The following is a 17,161-nucleotide window of genomic DNA, read 5'->3' on the forward strand; positions in this document are numbered from 1 at the left end:
GCTTATGAATGTCATACTTTTTAAAACTAAGTCTATTTTAAATATTTTGTAAAAAAAATTGGCACAACATGAAAGCACAAATTTATGGGGAATAGGGGTGTATTTTTTTGTCATTTTAAAAACAGTTGGTTCCAAAATTCCTGCTCTTTAGGGAAATTTTATGTACGCTTTGTACTAACATTTTCAAATATACCCTGACTTCTCCACTCCTCTTCATGCCCATTTCCCTAATCGCTGGTGAATGACTGTACACGAATGGAAATTTTTTCTTTGTAGTTTATGTCTGTCTGGCTGCCTGGAAATGATGGTGGTGTCACAATCGTTGGTTGGCAGTTAGGCAACATAGCAAGAGGAAACTTGTTAAAGGGGAAATGACTTCTATTGGTAAATTAGCAGTTGTACAATGAAGAAACCATATTTGTATGACTCTCATTACTCCCTTTCCTCTTGGATGGGGTGATATGACCTCTCCGTCTATTGGAGAAAATGGGCTTTGATGTAGTGCCTATGATTAGACATTTTGGGATCCTTGCATACCCCACAGGTGTGACAAAGTCCCTATTGCTTTAACCTTGGGAAATCTCCAGTCTACCAATCTCATGTCTATGGACACCCAGACTAGCACACGTGTTCAGGAAAAAGGAACAGAGTAATGACTTTTAACTTATGATTCATGGCTCTGTGGTTTTGAAACTTAAAGGAACAAGCTCCATTTCAAGTGAGGGTTTGCTACCTTCTGTGGTACCCCCAGTGAAATGTTTTTTTTTTTTGTTTGAATTCTCACCTGAGGCCATACTTATTGATTTTTAGAGGATAGGGAAGGGAGGGAGAGAGAGGGAGGGAGGGAAACATCGACGAGAAAGAGAAACATGGATCAGTTGCCTCTAGCAAGTGCCTGGACTGGAGACCAAACTCGCAACCTAGGCATGTGCCCTAACTGGGAATTGAACTTGCAACATTTCAGTTCAGGGAATGATGCTCCAACCAACTGAGCCACACCAGCAAGCCCCCCCCCCCCTCCCAGCCCAGTAAAATATTTTGCAGCAAAATAGTTTTGCTACCTATAATTATGTTTATTATTGAAGAACATTTTCTGCTATCAAGTGTAAGAGAGCTTGTTATGAGGACTGTATTTCAGGATAGACTTGATTTTCATTTATTTTTTATTTTCCCCATTAGTTCTACTGAAATTTTTTTTCTAAAAGAGGAAAGGCAGAATATATATTCCAATAAGAGTGAAAATACTATAGATACTCACTGTATATTTTATAACTATTTAGACCAGTATTTCTATGGCTTTAGAGTCGTGAGTCTTTCAATTAAAGTCTGTACTCTTCCAAAAGTATGTAGGTTAAGTTACAGCAAACTAAAGGTTTTGTTAGACTCACTCCCTTAAAAATACCACTCCCCTGACCTTTGGCCTTTGCTCACAGGGTCTTCTTTACCAGCACTCATTTCTCCCACCATCCACTGTAGTTTGTGGTATCTTGTTGCAATAATGGCTTTCCATGTGTTCACTCCTCCCTGTATCCAAGCCCTTGCTTAGTCTCCATCAGCCTGGGTCTACGCTTGAGCAGGTGACTTGTTTTGCCTAAGGGAGCAATAGTAACTATGATGTGAGCAGACACTTAAAATGAGCTTCCTCATTTGGGCTATAGCCCATTTGCTGCTCCTATGGCAACCCTGAAACCACCACGTGGAGGAGCCTGGGCTAGCTTTCTGGAGGATGAGAGACCCCCATGGAACACATAGACGTCATTGCAAGCAAGGCCCTACTAGAAAAACCAGCTTAACAATCACCAGATTTGTGAGTGAGGCTATCTCAGACCATCTAACCCCAGCCTAGCCAGCCAAGACCAGAGGGGCCATCACAGATGTACCAGATGTCCCTGACAACACAATACACGGAACCATGAGCTAAATAAGATATTTTATTATTGTTCTAATCCCCTAAATTTCAAATGGTTTGTTATGCAGGAGAAGCTATGTGATACCAGCTACACAACTGGTTGCTCATCTTTCCTTTTCTTCCATTATTGAAAATATAGTAGTCCAGTTCTTTAGTTACAAGGAACCAAACCCATTTGAGTTAGATAAAAACAAAATTCTCTGTGTGTATGTGTGTGTGAATGTTCACAGGCTGAGTGGAAGGTAAGGGATGGTTTCAATGACAAAACAAACAATTTATTAGACAGAAGACCTGAGACCTGCAGCTCAGTGAGGCTTCATGTTTTTTTTTATTTCATTTTTTTCTTCTGATTTTTAAAAAAGATTTTATTTATTTATGTTTAGAGAGTGGGGAAGGGAGGGAGGAAGAGGGAGAGAAACATCAATGTGTGGTTGCTTCTTATGTGCCCCCAACCAGGGACCTGGCCTGCAACCCCAGGTATATGCTCTGACTGGGAATCAAACCAGTGATCCATTGGTCCTCAGGCTGGCACTCAGTCCACTGAGCCACACCAGCCAGGGCAAGGCTTCATATTTGCTGGTATTGGGAAGCCTCTGAGAACTGAGTTTACTGTAACCGTGTGTGTGTGTGTGTGTGTGTGTGTGTGTGTGTTTAGGATTCTTAAACTCTTTGAACATCTGTTCTCCTTTCCTACTTCATTCTGAAGACTGGCTTTCTGTTTATTCACCAAGTTGCACAGGGCTCCAAATGACACCTTAGTCTCTAAGTCTAGAAGACTCTATCCCTTATCGATTACAACGTTTTTCTAAACACAAACCCTCAAAAAGATTTGATTGGCTCAATTCATTTGCTACTGTTGACTCAAATGATGACCTCGATCTAGAAAGCAGAGGTAACACAGGACAGATGGGTGAGCAGGAAGGCTTAGTGCATTTACTGGTTAGCTGGAGTTCTGCTGATCTAGGCTGGACTCAGCTTGGTGTCCCTGCCTCAGGCTATGGCAGCTAGGGTAGGGTTTTTTTTTTTATCCCTTCAGGTTGTGTATTGGCTAGGGTGGCTCTGCTCCATATGTGTTATCATCGTCCTTGGTCCAGTGGTATAGCTGGTTCTTAGTCATCTTCATCTTGTGATGATGGTGAAAGTACAAGAGAACAAATGGAAACATGCAAGGCCTATCAAGGGCTGGGCTAGAAATTGTCACACTGGCACTTCTCTCTAGATATCATTCACTGAAGTGAGTTACATGGCCAAGCCTCAAGTCAAGGGGCAGGGAAGTCCACTCCACCCATGATGAGACCATGGCAAGTGTCTGCCCATAGGTAGGACTGAAGAATTGCAGCCAGCAATGCAACCTAGAATACTTTCTTCCCCTTTTATGTCTTTTTAAAAAATAAGCATTACATATTCTTTCTTAAAAGCTGATTTGAGAGAGAGAGAGAGAGAGAGAGAGAGAGAGAGAGAGAGAGAGAGAGAGAGATTTGTAGTTCCATTTATTTATGCATTCATTGGTTCATTCTTTTATGTTCCCTGACCAGGGATCAAACCGCAACTTTGGTATATTGGGATGATGCTCTAGCCAATTGAGCTGCCTAGCAAGGGCCTTCATGTCTTTGACAGGCTCATTTTTGGATGAGCAGAGATGGTAGTGTTGTTGACTAATGTTGAAGAGCTGGAAAAGATGGGTCTAGGACTACAGAAACCAACTTGTGTATAGACATAGCTTCTAAGATTGTCAAAATGACAGAGTTTAAAGGGACATGATAAATATGGGCTTGCTCTGGATCAATGTTATTATTCCAGGAGAGCAAATCTGGCACTATAACTGTAATCTCTAGGCCATAACAGGGCCCAATAGTGGAGACAGCCAGCCAGGTTGTTCTCCTGGCTATACCCTGGAATGAGAACACTGCTCAGCACATGAGGAAAGCAACACAGACATATATCTGGCCAACAGAAGAGGCCAGAGGCAAGTTGTCAGCACAACAGCAAGCACTGGCCCAAGACTAATAGAACAAGACTAGTTCAGGTCCTAGAAGTTCTGCTTTGGTCAGGCTTGGCTAGGGCCAGGGATGAAAGCTTATTGAAGGTCCTCAGGGCCTGAGAAGAAAGAACACCCATGGACTGATCATGCTAGCTCACAGTGCCTTTTCTGGCTTGTGAGCTCACTGCCTCCCACCCCCTAACCCACCATACCACTTGTCTAAATGACTCAGTTGGCAATTCCTTATGTGTTGCCTTATCTGCTTCCTTAATTTGTCATGTGTGAATCATGTGCAAAATCATGTAACTATTTTAAAGAATAAAATTCAGAGGAGGACCTTGTCTTCATAGTTGATTCTGATTGTTTAAGGTATAGAGCTCAGAATAACAAGGTCAGAAGACCCAGTAAGTGTAAACTGATGGTAGGAAGGAGGGGTATTAAAAGTAAATAATCAGCAGGGCTTTTACTCTGAGAGCTCTGGAAGAGGTTCCTAATGCAAGCTAGTCACTCACGGCCCAAAAGGAGGCTGTGACCTGACTGGAATTGTTAGGAGAAGTGTGGGAGGAGCTTCCTCCAAGCACTTAGGGGAAGAAATGGACAGAGGCCAAAGCAGCAGTGGGAACTCTTTAAACTTCCTCATCTCTGAATTCAGAGTAAGCTCCTGTTGATCTTTCCAGCCTCATTCCCCACAACTTCCCCATCTGTACTCTACCCATTGCCAATGAGCGGGCTTTCCATTCCCCAAAGTCATCCCACTCTTCCGCTATTCTGTGCCTTGACTGTGCTGTTCCTGCTACCTAAGATGCTGTCTTTCCAATTTTTGCCTATCAGAGGCTTATCCTTCAAGGCCGATCTCCAATTCCACTTCTTCCATGAAGGGGATTACTGAAGGAAGTATGACCTGTTCCTACTTTAACTCCCACAGTCCAGCCCACAGTCCGCTTCGTATTACCATTTTACCTGTGCTTGTTTTATCCATCCTTTCCTTCCTCTTCCCTCTGTGTCCATTATGTCTTGGACATCTGATATTTTATGTAGGACTATAAAGACACATGCACTCAAAATGTTCTCTCAGAAGACTCTAGTTGGTCTAAAAGGAGATGCAGACAGGTAAATGGGAATTGTAACATGTGGTAAAGATGGAACAGAGGTAAGTGTAAGTGCTATTGAAGCCTCTAAGAAGGGAAATCTTAACCAGCCCTTTAGAGTCAGAATCCTGAGAGTAAAGGGCAGAAGTCATTCCAACAGTCAGTAGCACGTACAAAGGTCCTGGGGTTCTTCCCAAGTTGCTGTAAGGAGAAACATATTAAATATTTATGTGTAGATGTTGGTAAATTCATAACCTAAATGTGTATGTTACATGAATAATTTCCTATTATGTCTTCTGAAAACCTTCACTAAGCTATCATTCATCCCAATGTATAAATAGGAAATCAGGCTCAGGGTTTAATGATTAATCTAGAGTCAATCAAATTCAAAGTAGAAGAGTAACGATGACAACATAGGTTTTCTGATGCCAAAGTCACGCTCCTTCCTCTACATTCTGCTTCTCTGACCTGGCTCCTCCTAGTGGGAGACAACTAGGCAAAAGTTCAAGGAAAGGTTATAAAAGAAAGGTTAGGAACTGGAGGATAAATGACATGACCCTCACAGGTTTTGCCCCAGACTAATTCTGCTTAGTAAAGTATACAAAGTCCAATGACAAGTAGGTAGACCAGAGTGCCTTAATCATTCCGGAGGACTCTCCTCTACTTTCAATGGTTAACATTGGCATTCACACAGGTAATAAAAAGGGGAAAGATACAGGATGACCTCTAACCTAGTTAAAGAACCAATGTGGATGCAGTGATGGTAGCCCACAAGAATTTCATAACAGTCAGGTGTAAAGGTTTGGCTTGAAGTTGCACAAATCACCAGAGTGAAATTTGAACCTTAGTACCAGTGACACCCCAATGGTGTATCATTTAAAAAGAAAGGGATAGTACTATGTTCTAATTTGAAACAAAGTTTCCCTTTGTTTCCACTTAAAATATATACACATGCCATATATGACATTTAGGAGAGGTCATAGCGTTTTATAAAATCTAAGATTGCTGAAACTCCAAAAATTCTGGTCTCGACAGAGACCAGCACTGCCACCCTCAGTAAAAGATGGAAATTACATGATCAAGTCGGACTACAGTAGCCTTAAATTCAATGTAAACTGCTCCCTTAAATTAGCAGCCTTGAATGGTGGAATATTTGTGTTGGAAGAAACTTTGGATCAATGTTCTACATTAATCATTGGTTTCAACATTTTCCACATTAAAAATTAAATTAAGAGACATTTGGTGACTGTGCCAGGTAACATGCCATTGGGATTTTCATATATATACATGATGCCATTTTATCTTTTGAAACCTTGTGAAGTAGAAATGACAGGTGCTATTCAATTTTGCAGATGAGAAAACAAAGCTCTAAGAGTTTAAGCCTTGGTGATTAGTATAAGGGTAACAAATGACTGTGCCAGGATTTTTGTGCTTTTTCCTTGTACCACGTGACCCTTCATGAACTTTTATTTTGAAGGAAATGATAGTAAGGAATAACAACAAAGAAAACACTTGGCATTTCACTGTTTCCTTATGTGATCCAATAAGGAGGTGGAAAGTGTTTTAGATTGGAGCTTGAGACTTATTTCTAGCAGTTACTAGCTGAGTGACCTTGGGCTAACTTCTTACTTGTGTTCTTCTCTGAAGTCACAAGCCCGAAACTTGACCTGTCTCATTGGGTTGGTGTGAGGCTCCAATGAGATAATGGTTGGGAAAGCACTGTGTAAACAAAAAAATGTTAAGTGATGAGATGGTGAAAACCAATTCTGGATGATCCAAGCTGTATAAATGTAGGGGATAATAAAAATACTACCTGTCTAGTTACTATTCTAATGAGGAACAGCTGTAACTTTTAAAGGAGGATTCAACAACTTCAACAGCAGAAACAATAATCTTGAACACAAGAAGAAATATTCCTGCTCCTATTCAGGAAGACAGTATAATAAGGAAGGTATTTCACAAGCTAATTTACAGATTCAATTCATTACCAATTAAAATCCCAACAGAGTACTTAACAGAACTTGACTATCTTTTAAACCTTTTACTGAGAAACATTCATCCGAGCAATATTTTTATAAAATAAGATAATAGCACAGGATTTACTCTACCAAACTTTGAAATGATTGTCACAATTTTCTGCTATTATCTTAAGTAGAGAAAATAGAATGATGATGTAGAGTAGATATAAAAAAGACTAATAACATTTTAAGATATCAATACATGGCATCACATGATACAAAGTAATAAAAAAGAATTACTAATAAATGTGTTAAAGAAAACAGATATGAATATGGAGAAAAATAAATATGCAGCAATATCTTATATCACATCCTAAATATATTTCAAATTAGTTATAGGGTTACATGTAAAAAGCCATCTGCAAACAAATCTAGAAGAAAGGGGAATCAGAGATCTTAAACGGGTTGTGGAAGAGAGATAATTTCTTGGTAATTAAAGTAAAAAAAATATTTGTGGTAAAATGGATACAATAAGAAGTGCAATAGCCCTGGTTGGCGTGGCTCAGTTGGTTGGGTGTTGTCCTGCAGACCAACAGGTAGCTGGTTCAATTCCACGTCAGGGCAAATGCCTGGGTTGCCGGTTGGATCCCCAGTTGGGGTGTGTGCTAGAGGAAACCAATCGATGTTTCTCTCCCTCTCTTCTTCCCTCCCTTCCCCTCTTTCTAGAACGAATTAAAAAAAAAGAAATGCAATATTTCCCCACAACAATGAATAATAAAACAAAAACAAATGAGTGAAAAAGATATTTGTAATTCATATGTAGGAACAGAAAGTTTAGCCCTAATATATGTAAGCAAGTCAGATATACATTTATAAAGGCAGTAACTACTTTCTAGTAGGTGAAAAAATATGAATGTACATTTACTTAAGAAGAAATATATGGAGCAATCAAATGTTATTCAAAAGTTTAGCCTTCAGAAGAATTTAAAATTTTGTAAATTCAAGCAACTATGAGGTGTCAACTATATTTAATTAGTAAAAATAAATCAATTTGAGTAGGTTATTGTTGACAGACTTGTGGGGGAAAACGGTATTCTTATATATTGCTGATAGAATTTGAGCCATCATTACCAAGGAAATACTTCCAAAGAAAGGAAAAAGACCCATTTGTACAAAGACACTTCTATTTGCATATTGTATTCCAGAACAAACTGAAAAGTATCTGAAACACCGCTGTGGAGAAATTGCTAGGCAAATTGTGATGTGTTTGGGCAATGGATTAATATTCCCATTACAAATGACAAATGTTAGGACCATATAAATATGTGGAAATACATGTATAAAATAATGTTAAATAAAATAAATAATGTACATACATTGATATTGGTCTTATAAAATTTATAGCATAAGCAGTAGGGTTGGAAGGGATCCTGTTGCTAAGTAACAAATAATTTTTAAACAAATATTTTCCCCCTCATGTAAATGTATTTAAAAAATATTTTATTTATTTATTTTTAGAGAGAGGAGAAGGGAGAGAGACAGAGAGGGAGAGAAACATCAATGTGTGGTTGCCTCTCACACACCCCAAACTGGGGACCTGGCCCACAACCCAGGCATGTGCGCTGACTGGGAATCGAACCAGAGATCCTTTGGTTCACAGGCCAGCGTTTAATCCACTGAGCTACACCAGCCAGGGCTCATTTAAATATTTTAATTTGACTTTGTTTTATACTATGTATCTAAAAACTTAAAAACAAAAATTTGAAAATACATTAAAAAGTCAGAAATAAATAAAATACTCCCCAGGGCTGTGCATTATTATCTTTAAAATTTTTCACATCTGCATATTGTGATTATTTATTGCTATAGACTGAATGTTTGTGTATCCCAAAATTCATGTGCCACAACCTAATTCCCAATGTGATGGTGTTTGGGAATTAGGTGGGGTGTTTAGGAGGTGATTAGGTTGTAAGGGCAGAGGCCTCAGGAATGGGATATAAAAGTTTCCAGAGACCACTGGCTGGTGTGGCTCAGTGGAATGAGCACTGGCCTGCAAATGGTAAGGTCACCGGTTTGATTCCTGGTCAGGGCCCATGCCTAGGTTGTGGGCCAAGTCCCCAGTTGGGGGCATGTGAGATGCAACCAATCACACAATCCATGTTTCTCTTTCTCTCTTTTGCCCTCCATTCCCCTCTCTCTAAGAACAAATAAGTCCCCAGAGAAGTCCCTGTCCCTTCTTCTACATACTGTTATAGTGAGATATGAACCAGGAAGGGGTCTGCTTGTTCCTTGATCTTCCCAGGTCTGTTTATTGTTTATAAGCCACCCAGTCTATGGGATTTTGCAGCCCAACTATTTACAATGTGATATCTTTTGATATTTTTGATCCTTTTTTAAATCAACTCAATTTGTAGACTTTGAATTAGATATAGTCTTAGAGATTATCTTGTCTCCCCTTTTCATTTTGGGAATTGAGGCCCAAAGAAATAAAGGAACTGCTCGAAGTCACAGAACTTGTCAGTTGCAAATTAATTTTTAGATTATATACAGGCATTACTTATTTTCTATCAACAGATTTGCTATATCTCAAAATGAGCATATGATCCATCAAATAGAGTAACTCAATGTTAAAAGTTTTATTACCTCAACCTTGTTCATAATTAAAGAAATGAAAATTAAAATAATAAAATGCTATGCATCACTTAAGATTAGTAATAAATTAAACTATATTATGATATCTAGTGACAACGAGAGTTTGGGGAAACAGGCATTGCTGTATTGCGTTCGAGGGAGTGTCAATCCACACAGTGATTTCTGGAGGGCAATTTGGCAGTAGCTATGAATCGTTTAAATGCACTTTTCATCCAGAAATCACATTGCTAGGAATTTAACCCAAAGATAGATTTGCAAAGGTTCTTCAAAGTCTGTTCAAAAGGATGTTTATTATAACATTATTGTGTAGTAAAAAAAAAGAAATCACAAGTGCATTGATTAATTGGAAACTGTTTAAATAAATTGGGAGTATCCTTCACATGGAATACTGTACAACTACTACAAATGCGATTGTGCATGTCAAATTGAGAAAGATCTGTAGGGTAAATTCATGAACAGAAAAAAAGGAAGGTGTACAGTCATGAATGGGACATATACACACACACATAGACACACATGCATGTATGAATTCTAGAATGAAAGAAAAGAAACTGAACAGTAGTTGCCTTTGGAGAGAAGGATATGGAGGAAGGGAAAGTGGATAGCATTCACTTAATATCTTGTGCCAATCTGTACAGAATTGATTTTCTACCTAGTTACATCTGTTGCTGATATTTTAGAATAGTCAACAGAATTTATATAGGTTGTGGAATCATGGGTCAATATTTTTTCTTTATGTTTCTTATTGCAACTTTATATTCCTCTGCATATTTTATTTATATTTCTCTGATAAAAAGAATAAATATTTTAACTTTTATATTGAGTTATACCCATGTGAACTGACCTGGAAAAATGTCCAAGGAATTTTCAGTGAAAAAAGCAAGTTCCTTCTTCCCCTCTGGCAATTATCAGTTTGTTCTCTGTATCTATGAGTCTGTTTCTGTTTTGTTTTGTTTGTTCATTTGCTTTGTTATTTAGATTCCTCATAAGTGAAATCATATGGTATTTGTTCTCTGAGTTATTTCACTTAGCATAATACCCTCTAGGTCCATCAATGTTGTTGAAAATGGCAAGATTTCATTTTTTTATGGCTGAGTAAGAAGAGGTAAAAATTTCCAGCTATAAAATCAATACCATAGCAATGTAATATGCAGCATAGGGAATATTGTCAATAATATTGCAATAATTTTGTATGGTGAGAGATGATTACTAGACTTATAATGGTGATCACTTTGTTAGGGATATAAATGTTGAATAACTATGCTGTACATCTGAAACTAATAATGTTGCATATTAACTATAATTTAATTTAAAAAAGCAAGTTGCAAAGTGAAATTTTTTATTAAAAAAGCTAGGAAAGGATAACTATTACATTATAACTTTAGATGGGCAGAATTATTAAGGAAGAAAGAAAGCCTTTATTTTTAAAAAATAAAAATTTAATAAAGTAAAAAGTTAAATTAAAAATATCACCATGAGCCCTGGCTGGTGTGGCTCAGTGACTGAGTGCCAGACTGCACACCAAAGGGTCACCAGTTCGATTCCCAGTCAGGGCACATGCCTCAGCTGTGGGCCAGATCTCCAGTAGGGGGCGCTCAAGAGGCAGCCACACACTGATGTTTCTTTCCCTCTCTTTCTCCCTCCCTTCCCTTCTCTAAAAAGAAATCAATAAAATCTTTATAAAAAAATCACCATGAAGCCATAGGGTACCTGTATTAGTTTCCTATTGCTCCTGTAACAACTTACCATAAATTCAGTGGCTTAAAGCAACACACATGTGTTATCTTACAGTTGTGAGGTCAGAAACCCCAAAATGAGTCTCACTGGGCTTAGGTGAAGGTGTTGTCAATGCTGCTGTCCTCTTGAGGCTCCAGGGGGCAATCGGTTTTCTCTTCTTTTCCTCCTTCTAGAGGCTGCTCGCATCCGTTGACTCAGGCTATCTTCAAAGTCAATGGAGGCCAAACCTGCCTTTCCCACATTGCTTCATTCTGATGCTCTCTTTTTCAATTTTTGAGGACCCTTTTGATAATATAGGGCTCACCAAATTATCTAGGAAAACTTCTGTATCGTGAGGTCAACTGATTAGCAACCTTAATTTAACCCATAACCTTAATTTCCCTTTGCCACGTAAGGATATATATTCAAAAACTCCAGGGATTAGAACATGGACATTTTGGAGGGACCATATTCTGCCTACCACAGGACAGGAGGACAGTGGTCACTTCTAGGACTATACAAAGATGCTCCTAATGTGAGCCAGAGGGGCTGGAATGTTAGTAATACATCTGGAGTGGCTGAATGTGGCTTTATAATCTCTTGCTGACAATACTTCAGTCTAAGGTAGCCTGCAGGAAAACCTATTACACTAGTTTCCTACCTGATTTGAATCTGGAACTCCCAATTGTTTAATTCCTTTAGCTTTTCTCCCCTCTTTTAAATTTTAAGATGTATTTGCTGGTGCTACATCTGCATCGATGCTTTTGCCCTTTTATGGAGTCCCTCATCCACCAAGACAATCACATTCCCAGTGGGAGACTGCTGCCCAGAACTCTGCCCTTAGCACACTTCCTATGCAAATTCTACTGCTCACCAGAGCCCCTGCTGAAATACACTTACCATCACTACTCTGCATATACAAAAAGTATGTTAGCAACACTGACTTTGTGGTAGGCAGTTAGACAGACATGAGCAGAGTAGGAATGATAGGCCAATATGGCATGAGGGCAGAAAGCCCCAGGTATCTAGGAATGGGCAAAATTTGGAAAACAAAGACCTGTAGGGTAAGCTTTCCTCCCCTAGCTTATTGCTAGTCTTGAGTTTAGCTCTGGGTGCCTAGCCATGGACAATTTGAGGTTGGGACCTTGCCCCAGGGTGACCTTTCTTCCCCTAGCCTATTGCCAGTCATGTGATTTAGACCCCCTGAATTTTCATATCGCTGGTCTTGCAGTTCAGAACCTCTCGTGACCTTTCCTCCGCTAGCATGTTGCTATCATGTAGTAGACCCTCTCAGAGGAGGAACAAGGGGGCTAGAAAATAATAGCCTCACACAACTCCCATATGGGCCTTGGACAACCACTCTCTTAAACATTAAGCCCTCAAGACACATCAAGTAATCTTTTTTTTACTCTTCTTTATTGTTGTTCAACTATAGTTGTCTCAATTTCCCTCCTATTTGTCTCCCCCGCTCTGCCCACCCTCTTACATCAAGTAATCGTAAGAACTAAACCTCGGGTCTGTTGGCCACAGAGACAGAGTTTTGGATAAACTAGAGATAACACCTAGGCTTCTATTGTGTTTCAGCTCCAGGCCCAGAAAAGCAGCAAGGCAAGGCCAACCTACTCCATGGCTGACATCAGGACCGGATGTAATGACCAATGCCCTCAACCCTAACACTGACCAATCTGTAGAGACCAGGACCCAGAAAGGAAAGTTGATGAATTCTCTATTGGGATCCTCCCCCAGGAGCTCCCCTGAAATCCTCGCCTTTGGAAAGCAGATAAAAGCCTTCAAGAAGAACTCAATGTCCTCTCTCTCTGTCTCTCAATGATTTTCAACCTGTGTGCCCCAAGAATTTTTAAAACATGCAATACCTGACTATTTAGTCAGAGGCACTGATCTCTTTTCCCTTAGATTGTCAAATAAAACAATGACAACAGCCAACACGACAACAGCCATCTGGTGTGAATGAATCAAAATTATATCTATTTTTTTGTCAGATTGGCAAAAATAATATTTTTCGGTGTGCTGCAGAATTTTAGTAATTAGTTTATGTGTGCCATGAGATGAAAAAGGTTGAAAATCACTGCTCTAGAGCTGCCCAGCACCTTCTGTTTTTAAGCATGTCTCTTTGCTTTTTCTTTCCTAAGCTCCAAGGGCCCTTCTTTTGCCTCTGTAACTTGTTTCCTGAGCCCATGCAGCCCAGCTGGCTTACTTCTTCCAGGGCTCACTTCTTCTGCCTCTGTGACTTTCTAAATAAACTTTTGCTCGTGTCTGAGTGTTGGCTCTGAATTCTTTCTTAGCCAGAACTCATGGACTAAGGTTGCTGAACTGAGGTCCAATCACTAGTAACATTCTGGTGCCATTTTGCTGCTAACAATTTGAGTTGTATGTTTGTAGCACAGACACACATACACAAAATTTACTCTGAAGGTTATAGGATAAGAAAAGGAGGCTACAATTTGACTGGAAATGGAAACCCCATACAAAATCTAGGAGTACTCATAGACACAGACAACAGTATTGTGAGTACCAGAGGGAAGGGAGTGGGGGAGATAGAAGAGGGTAAAGGGGAGATAAATAGTGATGGAAGGAGACTTGACTTGGGGTGGTGAACACACAACACAATATACAGATGATGTGTTATAGAACTGTACACTTGAAACCTATATAATTTTATTAATGAATGCCACCTCAATAAATTCAATTAAAAACTCAGGAATATAAGTTAATTTGGGTATAATAAGGAAAACTGCTTCTATAATTAAACAAAATCATACTGTTTAGCAATATCAATTCTTTTCTAGGGTCCCAAGAGTACCTTTTTGTGAACAATTATGTAATTTCACCCCCACGGCTTAATTTTCCCTTCTGATGTCATGGTAAAGCGGACCAAAATTTTGTCATCCAAAATGTGCTTTTGGAGATACTGATTTTAAGCTAGTTATTAAGAAACAAAAGATCAAGAAACAACCTTTTCCCTCCCGATTTTCTGCCTAAGATTCAGATGGAAAGGTCAGCTCCAGGACAGGATTCTTAGCATATTCACCTTAGCATTAGTAAGGGAGGCTCCAACCAGGGGCCTGCTGGCTAGATCCCCTCCTGTGTCCCATTGTTTCTGGGGTGTCTAACAAGAATTTGTTTGCCACTGTTTTCAGCTACCTGTCAATTGACTTTTCCCCTTTTTTCAAAATCTCAGACTTCTGCCCCACTTCTCCCTTAGTCCATAATGGCATATAAACCTCAGGTGCCCAATGCCTCTTTGGGTCACATTCTTATGGTATCCTTAAATGTGCATTTGTGTAATAAACTTGGACATTTTCTCCTGTTAATCTGCTTCTGGTAATTTCATCACTAGCCCAGCTTAAAGAACTCAGAATTTGAAAATCAGGTCAGAAAAAAATCACCATCTGAAATGAAGCGAAAATGAATCAAAGTGAAGGAGATTAATCATGAACAAGAGTGACCCACCTAAGGAGGTGTTATAGGTTATGAGGGTCAAGAGGGAACTACGCTAGAACTTCAAGTGCAGGGCTTCTGACTTTCAGTTCTAGGAGTTTTCCTTTTTAAAGTGGAGACACAAATGCTGATTTGTTGCATTTCAGAGGGATGGGCAAAACTTCAAGGCTGAGGTGGCTGTGCAAATAGGAGAATCTGTCATTGTCGGCACAGGACAGGGTTAGAGTGTTCTGTATGGGGGGGCACTTCCTATATTTGCTCTACCTAATATTGACTAAAGGTGTGGGCCCATTGCAGGTTCTTAGCAAGTGTTCATTTGCTGCTTGACATGGTCTCTTCTGCAGTGTAATACTCTTTTTAACCTGGTTGAAAGGTGCAGAATATTAGAAACCAGGTAATAGCTATAGGGAACCTTTCTGCGTGGCAGTGGCAAAAGTAGCCCAGTTCCTGATTCAGAAAACTGATGGAGAGTGAGTTGGCACATAGGAACCAAGCCCACAGATAGCTTTTCCTGTGGGGAATCAGGCCTGCATTGTACCTAGGCTGCTTTGAGGCTTGCTTTTTGCTAAAACTCCCTCACACTGAATTAAGGCAGAAAATATTGACTGCATATCTTTAAAGTAACTTCCTAAAATCTATGCTAAACCTCCTAAGTATGGAGTGTAACCAGTTCAACCACCTTTCCCCTTGCATTTGCAAATATCCTTTTTTTGAAGTAATTAGCAACATCTTCTCCTTTGTTATCTATAAAAGGTAACCACCTAAAGCAAACCTGTGCATAGTAAATGAGGACCATCCTTGATGTAATGTACTTGGAAAAGCAATAAAAGCTTGTTCAGGCAGGGGTTGGAGCACTGTCTCACTCAGAGAATGGCCATGCCGTCCCCTTTTCTCCACAGGACTTCTGCAGTCTGTGTGAATGTGTTCATCGCAGCCACAACACATGGACCCCGCTGGCCGAAGTCCACATCAGGTAGCTTCTCTAGTGGTTGGTTCACAAGGAAGTGATATCAGGAGAGTGTGGGATCAGGAGGCATTGGGGTAGACTAAGGAATGGAAATTATGCATGACTTTAGCCATGGAAATCCAGGGAAAGGCTGCTGAGAGACACACAGTTGCTGTGTCATTTTCAAAGCATTTTATAGAGCTTCATTCATCTGCATGGGGCTCCTTATGTAATGTGGGTGTGTGTGCTGGGTTGCAGGGATAAATAGGGAACTCATGAGTGCCTTTCTCCAAGCAAGCCTACAGAACACTGCTATCACCCTTGCTCGTCTCTCCCATCTCTGCATTCTATCCACCAAGAGGAAAGACAGGAACACTGAAGCGCACTTCAAACTACCTTTATTCAAGAAGCCAAGTACCTTCGTGTAGTTAGCATATGTTATTTAAAAATGCTGCTGCTGCTGATGACATATCCTGAAAGGGTTATGTAATCTGCTTGTGAAATGCACAAGAAAGAAAGGTAATATCTTCCCTGGCAATTGTAAGTAAGTTGCACACCTACCTTTTTTCCCATTCACTCAGAGTGTGTATCAACTTGTCCATCAACTTTGGAATCCAGGAAAAAAGGTCACTCCAACTGAAAGACAGAAGAGTTTTTATTCTGTTAAAATCCAAAAAAGATACACCTTTAACTGGAACATAATCAACATAAGAAAAAAGCAAACAAAATGTAACCAGGGTCATTGAAATTAAGAACAATCTAACAATAGCCAGAGGGGAGGGAGGAGGGGACAGTGGGGAGAAGGATTTTCAGGAACTACTGTAAAGGACACATGAACAAAACCAAGGGGTGGTGGAAGCAAGGGAGGGAGGTGGGTTTGGAGAGGGTGGGGAGGAGATGTGGGGAGAAAATACGAACTACTGTAATTGAACAACAATAAAATAATTTAAATTAAAAAAATCCAAAAAAGATAAACTCTGGTGACTTTTATAAAGCTCAATTTCCTGAGTTAATGGGCAAAAAAATCATTACCATTAGACATTTAACGGCACCATGCTTTATTTTCTCTCTTCTAAGTGAGGTTTATGTCATGGCTTATCTTTCCTGTGTGTCCTTATTGTGGGTAATTTAAAGTTTGTTCTGATTTCCGGCCAAGATGGAGGCATAGGTAGAAATGCTTTGCTTCTTCATACAACCAAAAGGATAATAACCAATCTAAGAACAAAAAACAACCAGAACTGCTAGAAAATCAAATTGCATGGAATTCTGACAACCAAGGAGTTAAAGAAGAATTCACCCAGATCAGTAGGAGATGGGCAGCCAAATGGAGAGGACGCACCTCAAGGCGACGGACTGTGCAGGTGAGGTAGGGATGGCTAAGAGGACTACTGGCAAGGTGGCAGACTGTGCCAGCAAGGAAGGCCTGGCTAAACGGGAAACTAAAGACTCAAG

This window comes from Phyllostomus hastatus, unplaced genomic scaffold (assembly GCF_019186645.2).
Source record: "Phyllostomus hastatus isolate PE091 unplaced genomic scaffold, TTU_PhHast_1.1 phas_scaffold_12, whole genome shotgun sequence".
NCBI classification, from domain to species: Eukaryota; Metazoa; Chordata; class Mammalia; order Chiroptera; family Phyllostomidae; genus Phyllostomus; species Phyllostomus hastatus.